We start from the raw sequence: 11776 nt of genomic DNA on the forward strand, positions 1-11776 counted from the left end.
CTGTCTGTCTGTCTGTCTGTCTGTCTGTCTGTGTGTGTGTGTGTGTGTTTGTGTGGTCCCCCCATGTAGGTACTGCTGTTGAGTCAGTCAGAGCAGACATGGCCCATGGTGAGGAGGAGTGGAGTAGCTCAGTGTCACGTTCTAGGGATGGTTACACACACAAGCTTAGTCCCACACACACTGACTGAGGTGATGGAACACTCCTCTTCCATGCTCCAGACTTCCTTTTATTTCTCCCGGCACTCTATCTAATAAGACAGAGACTATAATTGCTTTGCTGAGCAAATGGGCTCTGGCTCTGGCAGCCCCTCAACACAGACCACCTTTAATGATGTCTGAAACCTCCAACAGACTTTTACAGTGGACTCAATGTGAAGAGTGGGCACAATTTGTTGGAGAGAAAGCCAATCACAGCACAGCCAGCCAAATGAGAAGTGGAACCTACAGAGGATCGTCAAAACGCCACGACGTGTGTGTCTCGACAAAGTAGGCTACCCCATCCTCTTTCTGTATTAATAAAATATCTATTAAAAAGTAAAGTCCACGAGGACTGCCACTCCTAAAAGAAAAGTGTGTTTTTGTCACGAACATCCATCTAGAGTACCTATTTGCATTCATTATGTAAGCTCTCCAAGCAGCTGAACTGACGCTGAAAAGCTTTTTGAGTTGATCTAGTCCACAGCTAAGGATACCAATGTTTACCCATTCACCACTAAATACACAACAGGCTACCCAGGCATCCTTCTACAGACAGGGGCACGTCGACAGTGGGGTTATGTCATTAGTGCTTCCCTGTACTTTTCTGTTTCTCACGCTCGATTCCTGTTTTAACACAGCAATCCCAGCTGTTGGTGAAACCTTCGGCCCTGATGTCAGACCCAGGGGCTTGAGATTTAGTGAGGTCAAGAGCTCATTCGCAAAATCCCTAAACAGTTCAAGAACTTTCACATGCTATTTGGAGAACGGCAAAAAACAAGCAAAAATCACCATTACCACCTTGGCTGATGTAGGTTCCTTCACCTCAGTCCATCTATAAACACATAGCCTATTACCTACACAATTGTGATGTTGTACCGCTGAAAAGGAGGGGGAAATAGGAGAAATTATTCACATCAGCGAAGAAACGAAAACATCGGAGATTTTTACGACTGTGTTATTTGCGTGTTGATTGGATTGTAATGTCGACCTATAGGGAAGATAGGCTGGAGATGTTCATATTGAAACATACAGTAGCTTATTTTCTTAAGGTCCTGAAATGTTTATTAAGTTTGAGAACCACTGTACTAACCTCTCTCTCTGTGTCTCCTCTGCTTCCTCCTACATGCATCGCAGCTTCACCACTGAGCGCCACATCACTGTCTGTCTCAATAGCCTCAGTAGTATTATGAGATATCATTAGCGTATTTCTTGCTCCCGCTGAGGTGGGCTTTGTTTAACATTAGCTTCTTACCTCATCCTTCTAGCTGGCTACAGGGCCTTCAGAAAGTATTGATACCCCTTGATATATTCCACATGTTGTTCAAAATGGATAAAACAAATGTATAATCATCTCTAACCCATCTACACACAATACCCCATAATGACATCACAATACCCCATAATGACATCACAATACCCCATAATGTCATCACAATACCCCCATAATGACATCACAATACCCCATAATGACATCACAATACCCCATAATGACATCACAATACCCCATAATGACATCACAATACCCCATAATGACATCACAATACCCCCATAATGATATCACAATACCCCATAATGACAAAGTGAAACATGTTTTTAGACATTTTAGCACATTTATTGAAAATTAAATACAGAAATATCTAATTTACTTAATAAGTATTCACACCCTTTAGCTATGACACTCCAAATTTAGCTCAGGTGCATCCAATGTCTTTTGATCATCCTTGAGATGTCATGACAACTTGATTGGAGTCAATTCCATTGTTTGAACATGATTTTTTTTTAAACACACCTGTCTATATAAGGTCCCACAGTTGACAGTGTATGTCAGAGCAGAATCTATACCATGAAGTATAAGGAACTGTCCGTAGTTCTCCAAGATAGACATGTGATGAGGCATATATCTGGGGAAGGGTATAAAATAATTTCTAGAGTGTTTAAAGTTTCTAAGAGCAAGGTGTCTGCATCATTGGGAAACGGAAAATATGGAACTACCCAGACTGCCTAGAGCTGTCCGTCCGACTAACTGAGCACGTGGGCAAGAATGACCTTGGTCAGGGAGTTGACCAATAACCCAATGACCACTCTGACAGAACTACAGAGTTCTTTGGCTAAAATGGGAAAACCTGCCAGAAGGTCAACAGTTTCTATAGCAATTCACCAATCTGGGCTTAATGGGAGAGTGGCCAGATGGAACCCACTCCTGAGAAAAGGGCACTTGACAGCACACCTGGAGTTTGCAAAAAGGCATGTGAAAGACTCTGTGGTCTGATAAGACAAACTTTTAACTCTTTAGTCTGAATGCAAAACGCTGTCTGGAGAAAACCAGACACAGCTCATCACCCGTCTAACACCATGGTGGTGGCAGCATCACACTATGAGGACGCTTTTCAGCAGCAGGGACTGGGAGACTGGTAACAATAGGGGGAACAACGAACAGAGCCAAATACAGGCAAATCCATGATGAGAACCTGCTTCAGAGTGCAAACGACCTCAGACTGGGGTGAAGATTTACGTTCCAGCAGGACAATGACCCCAAACATACAGCCAAAGAAACGCTGGAATGGCTTCAGAACAAGAATATGAAAGTCCTTGAGTGGCTCAGCCAAAGCCCAGACCTGAATCCCAATGAAAATATGTGGAAAGAGTTGAAGATTGCTATTCCCCACCACTCCCCATCTAACTTCAGCTTGAGAAAATCTGCAAGGAAGAAAATCCTCAAATCCAGATGTGCACAGCTGATACAGACAAACCCAAGACAACTCACAGCTGATACAGACAAACCCAAGACAACTCACAGCTGATACAGACAAACCCAAGACAACTCACAGCTGATACAGACAAACCCAAGACAACTCACAGCTGATACAGACAAACCCAAGACAACTCACAGCTGATACAGACAAACCCAAGACAACTCACAGCTGATACAGACAAACCCAAGACAACTCACAGCTGATACAGACAAACCCACGACAACTCACAGCTGATACAGACAAACCCAAGACAACTCACAGCTGATACAGACAAACCCAAGACAACTCACAGCTGATACAGACAAACCCAAGACAACTCACAGCTGATACAGACATACCCAAGACAACTCACAGCTGATACAGACATACCCAAGACAACTCACAGCTGATACAGACAAACCCACGACAACTCACAGCTGATACAGACAAACCCAAGACAACTCACAGCTGATACAGACATACCCAAGACAACTCACAGCTGATACAGACATACCCAAGACAACTCACAGCTGATACAGACATACCCAAGACAACTCACAGCTGATACAGACATACCCAAGACAACTCACAGCTGTAGTCACCACCAAAGGTGCTTCTACAAAATATTGACTCAGGGGTGTGAATACCTATGTAAATGAGATATTTCTGCATTTCATGTACAAACATTTATAAAAACAGTGTAGATGGGTAAGAATAAATGCATATTTAATCCATTTAGAATTTAGGCTGTAACACAACAAAATGTGGAATAAACCAAGGGGTATGAATACTTTCTGAAGGCACTGTAAGTAATACTAGCCAGAGCCCATCAACATTACTGCAATAGAGGTCTCTGCCAGCAGCTAGCCACCTGACTGACAGACATATCTAGAAGCGACTATTTACCAGCTGTGCAGTCATTCTCCAAAAGCCAGGTTTGGTTTGTTTGGGGGATGTCTGTAGACACGGCAGGAATCCCAGGACGGTTTTAAAATGGCATTTTGTCCACCATCTCGCAAACACACTGTCAGCCCCATCTCAAGTTGCTTAATGCAAGCTGGGGCGGTTTGTTTCACAGCTCAGACTCTCGTCCTGTGCGGCGAGAGGGCGGAGCTAGCCAGCTGAGAGGGTGGTGAACGTGCTGCTAAAAAGGCCAATCCGGGGGACGCAGCCAAACATAATGAACAAACCCCTGTTCATGTTTCCACTAGTTTGTAAAGAGGCAGGAGCTATTAGGACTCAGTCAGATCGATAATAGAAGGGTTCTAAGCATTGATCAATGCTGGGAGCAATATGTACATGTGACCCGTCATTTATTTTCTTTATTGTGTACTAAATATATTTTTTATAATGTTATGTATTTTTTCAAATTAGAAAAGAAAGTACAGCGGTCCGGACCTTGGTATCCGGTCCTTGGTATCCGGTCCTTGGTATCCGGACCTTGGTATCCGGACCTTGGTATCCGGACCTTGGTGTCCTCATATGTAGCAACGGCCATGGTCAGACCTCCAGTGTGAATGACAAGTCAAAAGACCCAAAATCAATGAGCAAGTCGGGCTACTTATTCTTACCCTGTTAAGCATCATCATTGAGACCGCTGACACCAATTGTTCGCTTGACTTGGAACAATATTCTTTCAGTCAATGATATAAAATCCCAGAGACAGCAGAAGGACCAATATTGACTCAGGAGATGAGCTTTTCATCATGGCCGAGTACATCGACAGAAGAGAAGAGCTTTTCATCATGGTCGAGTACATCGACAGAAGAGAAGAGCTTTTCATCATGGCCGAGTACATCGACAGAAGAGAAGAGCTTTTCATCATGGCCGAGTACATCAATAGAAGAGAAGAGCTTTTCATCATGGTCGAGTACATCAATAGAAGAGAAGAGCTTTTCATCATGGTCGAGTACATCAATAGAAGAGAAGAGCTTTTCATCATGGTCGAGTACATCGATAGAAGAGCTTTTCAATCATGGCCGAGTACATCAATAGAAGAGAAGAGCTTTTCATCATGGCCGAGTACATCAATAGAAGAGAAGAGCTTTTCATCATGGCCGAGTACATCGATAGAAGAGAAGAGCTTTTCATCATGGCCGAGTACATCGATAGAAGAGAATAACTTTTCATCATGGTCGAGTACATCGATAGAAGAGCTTTTCAATCATGGCCGAGTACATCGATAGAAGAGAAGAGCTTTTCATCATGGGCGAGTACATCGATAGAAGAGCTTTTCAATCATGGCCGAGTACATCAATAGAAGAGCTTTTAAGGTCCAAAAACGGCAGACATGGTCAATGAACAAACAAATCATTATTACTGTTACAGTCAATGTGCAACACTCATCACACAGTGTATGACAAGGACCTCCACTGAGTCAGCTGAGAGCACCTACCCACTGGGCACATTTGTCAGTTCAATGTTCACTTTTGATAAAGATTTGATAAGACTTAAAACTGAGTCAAATTATTGTTGCTCTTTGGTTTGATGCTGGGGGGGTGGAAAAAGGTCTGTTGATGAGCATTTCGTTTTCCATTAGTAGCCGAAATGTGTAAAACATGAACCCCTCCCTCCGCAACTGGATACTGACTTCCTGACGGGTTGCCCCCAGGTGAGGGTAGGCAACAACACATCCGCCACGCTGACCCTCAACACGGGGGCCCCTCAGGGGTGCGTGCTTAGTCCCCTCATGTACTCCCTGCTCACTCACGACTGCACGACGTACACGACTCCAACACCATCACTACGTTTGTTGACTACTCAACGATGATTGGCCTGATCACCGACGACAATGAGACAGCCTATAGGGAGAAGGTCAGAGACCTGGCAGTGTGGTGACAGGACAACAACCTCTCCCACGATGTCAGCAAGACAAAGGAGCTGATTGTGGACTACAGGAAAAGAAGGGTCGAGCACACCCCTTCCACATCGACTGGGGTGTAGTGGAATGAGTCGAGAACTTCCAGTAAGGAGTTATCATGGTTCACACACATGGACCATGATAATATAGAGGTCCCTACCATCCAGGATCTCTATACCAGCCAGTGTCAGAGGAAGGCCCCTTAAAATTGTCAGACTCCAGCCAACCAAGTCGTAGACTGTTCTCTCTGCTACTGAATAGGAAGTAGACTGTTCTCTCTGCTACTGCACAGGAAGTGGGACCGATGCACCAAGTCCAGAACCAACTAAATAATTAGTTAAATAGTTAACCAAATAGCTACCAAGACTATCTGCATTGACATTTTTTGCACAAATTATTTTAACTCATCACATACGCTGCTGATACTGTTTATTATCTATCCTGTTGCCTAGTAACTTTTTCCCTACCTACAGTATATGTACATATCTACCTCAATTACCTCGTGCCCCTGCACATCGACTCGGTACTGGTACCCCGTGTATTTAACCAATTTATTGTTACTCATTTTGTATTTATTCTTTGTTATTATTTTCCTATTCGTCTCTCTGCGTTGTGGGGAAGGGCCCATCAGTAAGCATTTCACTGTTAGTCTACACCTGTTGTTTACGTAGACAGGTCCCCCTAAACATGTCATTTTATCCAGAATGATCACAAAGGCTAAATTGATACTATATCAGCACTCTTACTCTGAGACCCTTTGTGAATATGGCCCTTACCTCTATTCATTGCAGTTTCGTTCACCTTTTTAAATGGACTCATTGATGCAACATGCATATAGCCCCGAGTCCAGGGTGAGAGGAAGTCGACTTTCAGTGTACAATAGTCACTAGTAGATCTATGATTCGTTGAGTAGACCAGTGTATTGTGAATGGAATCCACTTCTGATCTTGTCTAGTGTGAGATGTGGCAGATTTTATAATATCAAACAACACGTGGAGGCCTTCTCTGGGTGCTGCTGGTGCCGACTGTCATCATTTCTGAGTGTTAGTGTGTGTGTCTGTGTCTGTGTGTGTGTGTGTGTGTGTGTGTGTGTGTGTGTGTGTGTGTGTGTGTGTGTGTGTGTGTGTGTGTGTGTGTGTGTGTGTGTGTGTGTATGTGTTTGAAAGCTAAGATGACAGGAGAGATGAGGGAGTTGGTTTGTGCATAGCTTTGTGCATAGCCCTGCTGGTTCTTCTAACTTTGATGAGGGAGAGCGCAGTGCAAACTGAGATTTTATGTTACAATCTTAAAAAGGAAATAGAACTATTTCATCAGTGTATAACGATCTTGCACTCAGAAGCTCAGGTTACCATACAGTATATTACTTTACCAAAAGTAATCATTTGAGTACAGAAGGCCTTGCACCAGAGTTGAATTACAAAGAATACAGGCACAACAGTGGTTGTTTTCTCCCAATCTACAAGGCAGGGAGCAGGAACACTGGAATAGGCCTAGCCAGGGTATACCAGTGTAATATTTACATCATGCTGAACCGGCACTTTGACAGCACTTGAGCATTCAGAATCATCCCATAGGTTTTGCTATATTAAAAATGTCTGTTCAGTCATTCAAGTTATGGAGCGCTTTATGACTTACTGCTGGGAAAGAAGAATAAGTCTGAATTATACCTGCAGATAAATAAGGATTACAGGAAAACACTGTTCTGGGAGAAAGAGAGAGAGAAAGAGAGAGAGAGAGAGACAGAGAGAGAGAGAGAGAGAGAGAGAGAGAGAGAGAGAGAGAGAGAGATGGTAGGGAATAAGTTACAGGGAAACTGGAGAGAGAGAGAGTAAGAGAGAGAGAGAGAGAGATGGTAGGGAACAGAGAGAGACAGAGAGAGAGGGAAATATTGGAGAGAGAGAGAGAGACATGGGAGGGAACAAGTTACAGGGTAATATTGCCGAGAGAGAGAGAGAGAGAGAGAGAGAGAGAGAGAGAGAGAGAGAGAGAGATCGTTGTGCAGTTGTACCCTACAGTATATCTCACAATTTGTTGACAGGTGCCAAGGGCTGACTCCTCAACCAGGTAGTTCATTTTGTGAGTAAATGTAGGAAGTATGTATTTGTACTCACCATGACAGGTCATATACAGCACATCCAGATTCCATCCACAATTCCATTCAGGTTGATCCGGAGCAGTGTGGGGGAGAAAATGGCATAACAACTCAGTAGTCCAACACTCAAAGTGTAACATGTCATAACATGCCAACAACATAACCCAGAGATCAAATATACCAGTATAATTTTTTGTCAAACAGTTATAATTTAGTCTACGCCAATATTTGTACAGCAGTGCTTATTCCAAGCTGCAACCAGAACACCAATGTTTTTGATAGTTTGCACAACAATCACGGCATGTCAACATTCTTGCCTGCGCAGAGACTAATATTCTAATCTAATATTTTCTCTACAGTCTACTGCCAAAGACCATTGTGCTGTGGCTGATATTAAAGGGATACTTCAGTATTTTAGCAATGAGGCCCTTTATCTACTTCCCCAGAGTCAGATGAACTTGTGGATACACATTTTATGTCTCTGTGCCCATTACGAAGGAAGTTAGAGGTAGTTTCGTAAGCCAACGCTAACTGGCATTAGCACAATGCCTGGATGGGTAGCCTAGTGGTTAGAGCATTGGACCAGAAATGCTCTGGATCGAATCCCCGAGCTAACAAGGTAAAAATCTGTCATACTGCCCCTGAACAAGGAAGTTAACCCACTGTTCCCTGGGTGACGCAAGATGTGGATGTGGATTAAGGCAGCCCCCCGAACCTCTCTGATTCAGAGGGGATGGGTTAACTGCGGAAGACACATTTCAGTTCAAGGCATTCACTTGTACAACTGACGAGGTATCCCCTTTCCCCTTTCTAAACATAGATGTCTATGTTTGGGCCAAATCAAGGCTGGTCCAGACCAAAAACCAACGTCTGTGGAAATGGAAATCAAAGTCGGTCTGGACAGGACCAAAAAAAGACTGCTAGTCTGGACAGGACCAAAAAAAGACTGCTAGTCTGGACAGGACCAAAAGAAGACTGCTAGTCTGGACAGGACCAAAAGAAGACTGCTAGTCTGGACTGGACCAAAAGAAGACTGCTAGTCTGGACAGGACCAAAAGAAGACTGCTAGACTGGACTGGACCAAAAAAGACGGCCAAAAGACCATCTGTCTGGGGTGTAGCCTACCATGTCGGCCTGCATTGGAATGTTATGAATGCCCATCCATGTGGTAGGACCACCGTTTGTAAAACAGGCTGTTGCATTGGCTTAATTAATTAGTCCTAATTCCTGTGACTTAATTAATTTGGCTATTTAAGCTCTGAATATCAGCTACCCGACTTTATCAGGAGTTATCCTGAGCCGATTTGCAACAGGAAATGCAGAAGTTTTTTCTTCTTCGCTCATTTTGACAGATACAAACTTGTAACCACTGATCATGACAATTTAGCCGATGGGGTGAAACTCCTGGACAGCAGCTGTGAGTAGCCTGATCATCCATTCCGTATGGTCCTATTTAGTTTGACCGGTCCTGTTTATAGGATATGTTGTTTGTTAACATGTCAGCACATTTTTTTTATTTGATTGGGAGCGATGCAGCATACCAGCAGCATACCACCCTGCATACCACTGCTGGCTTGCTTCTGAAGCTAAGCAGGGTTGGTCCTGGTCAGTTCCTGGATGGGAGACCAGATGCTGCTGGAAGTGGTGTTGGAGGGCCAGTAGGAGGCAATCTTTCCTCTGGTCTAAAAAAATATCCCAATGCCCCAGGGCAGTGATTGGGGACACTCCCCTGTGTAGGGTGCTGTCCTTTGGATGGGATGTTAAATGGGTGTCCTGACTCTCTGAGGTCATTAAAGATCCCATGGCACTTATCGTAAGAGTAGTGGTGTTAACCCCAGTGTCCTGGCTAAATTCCCAATCCGGCCCTCAAACCATCAAGGTCACCTAATAATCCCCAGTTTACAATTGGCTCATTCATCCCTGTAACTATTCCCCAGGTTGTTGCTGTAAACGAGAATGTGTTCTCAGTCAACTTACCTGGTAAAATAATGGATAAAAAAATGTAGGTTAGGCTAATTGATCGTAGCAACGTGCATGATGTAATTGTCATACATGTTATCTCCAGCCTGTAGGCTACCGAAAAAGCCACACGCTCTTTCTACCATATACTCTCTGCTACATTATTTATGTTAGATTATTTTGGGGACAGAACGTTGGTGGAGGGCTGCAGCAATAGGTCTCCAACAGCACCCTGGAGAGGCGCGCTGGGAATGGACACTAAATATTTTTGACAAATTGAGCACTGCTTATCACAGGGAGGCATCAGCACTCACTTAAAAAAAAGCCCATATGCCACTGGTTGAGAGACATTGTCGTTGTTTTTGGGCAGAATTATGTGGAGTTTTTTTGTGTTGTTGGTGTGTCTTGGTCAGTTTAGCTGCGCTGCAGAGGTCTATATCGGTCCGCTAATGGCTTTTTACAATACCTTTGGATTCCTCAAGTCTAACTCATTGTTGGAAAAGTTTAGTACAAATCGGATGTTGGGTACTAGATTTATGGAGTATTATATGAATCATATACATTAAAATGGCCAAATTGGGTGCAAACAATTAGCTTAATTTCTCAGCAAAATAATGTTGCAGGAATGCTATCGTATCTTTCTCTAATAACAGAAAGAATTTCACAACAGCCTGTGATGGTGGGTGTCGAAATCCTGTTGTGCTTTTTGAAGTGGAACGACCCAGTAGCCAGTCTATTCTCAAGGCATTAAAGCAAATTATCTGCGACGTTACGCACAGAATACTTTGTATAACCAGCTGTTGACGTCATGGAGACAGGATACGGTCAAATACAGTAGCATATCAATACAATTATCAGTCAAGAGAAAACATGGCATTTTCCTCGCGTACGGATGTGGGATATTGTTTTATCAACAAGTCATTTTAGCAAATAACGAAATCCGCAATAGGCAATACAGTTACCTCGAAAATGGTTTGACTACTTCTAAAATAAAACTGCAACAAAGTACACTTTTAAAACAACAGTTGATCTTCACAGTAAAAACACTACTGTGCAGTGACCAAAACAAAACCGAACAGATGTTACTCTCATTCATGCACTGAAGTCCGTCCCGAATGAAACAAGCATAGGGACACTTCATTTGTAAAGATATGTTTACCTGATTCCTATAGATGTACTGTCCTTTCCAGCCCTCTGATACGATCCTCTAAGATAAATAGCGTTATTTCTGAAACGTCTGGTTGGCGGGACGACGTAAATCCAGTCCAGGACAGCGTAGAGCGCCTCTCACACCTGCACAACAGTCCTCTCGCTGTCCACTAACAGTCGACGCTACAACCGAACCATCGCTCCTCACAGACACGCCCCTCTATTGCGCAATTGGTCATCTTCCACACAAGCCATTCCCAGCAAGAGAAGTCACACCCATTCTGGGCAAAGCCTCTTTCCATAACGGGATAGGTCAATCCTCATAGGTCAATGTTACTGTCAGTTAAAATATTAATCACATATGTGGGCTGGCTGTTGGCTCTCCAATCCAGTGGCTTTTATTGAGTGAGATAAATGCTGCTTAGTGTCCCTCTGAGCAAGCCTAATGCTGCTACTGTCCCTCTGAGCTAGCCTAATGCTGCTACTGTCCCTCTGAGCTAGCCTAATGCTGATACTGTCCCTCTGAGCTAGCCTACTGCTGCTACTGTCCCTCTGAGCTAGCCTACTGTAGTCAGAAAAATGTCACCGCTGCTTCTTTCTGCCTAATGCAATGGCTGGAAGGATAGTCTCTGTAATGGCTATTATAATGGGTTTGCATGCACCAATGAATAACTAACCCAAGATAGTAGGCCAGCTGGTTTATTGCATGGCAAATGTCTATTTCAGTCTCTATCTCTGATTGTATAGTCTTCCAATGGGACATAATCAGATTAGACCCTATCTCTG

The 11776-nt window shown here is 43.5% G+C and overlaps 1 protein-coding gene across 2 annotated transcripts in view; it reads right to left on the reverse strand.

Moving 5' to 3' along the window:
- LOC110535257 (protein 4.1) overlaps positions 1-11169 on the reverse strand; it is a 118054-nt gene extending 106885 nt beyond the window's left edge. Inside the window, exon 1 of one of the 2 annotated variants that reach the window (XM_036934835.1) lies at positions 11001-11169. The gene's annotated coding sequence lies outside the window, so the exon portion shown is untranslated. Of the gene's footprint in view, positions 1-7901; positions 9460-11000 lie in introns of those variants that run through there. The other variant, XM_036934830.1, reaches the window with a different exon arrangement.
- Between the last annotated feature and the right edge of the window lie 607 nt (positions 11170-11776).

This window comes from Oncorhynchus mykiss, chromosome 11, assembly GCF_013265735.2.
Source record: "Oncorhynchus mykiss isolate Arlee chromosome 11, USDA_OmykA_1.1, whole genome shotgun sequence".
NCBI lineage: Eukaryota > Metazoa > Chordata > Actinopteri > Salmoniformes > Salmonidae > Oncorhynchus > Oncorhynchus mykiss.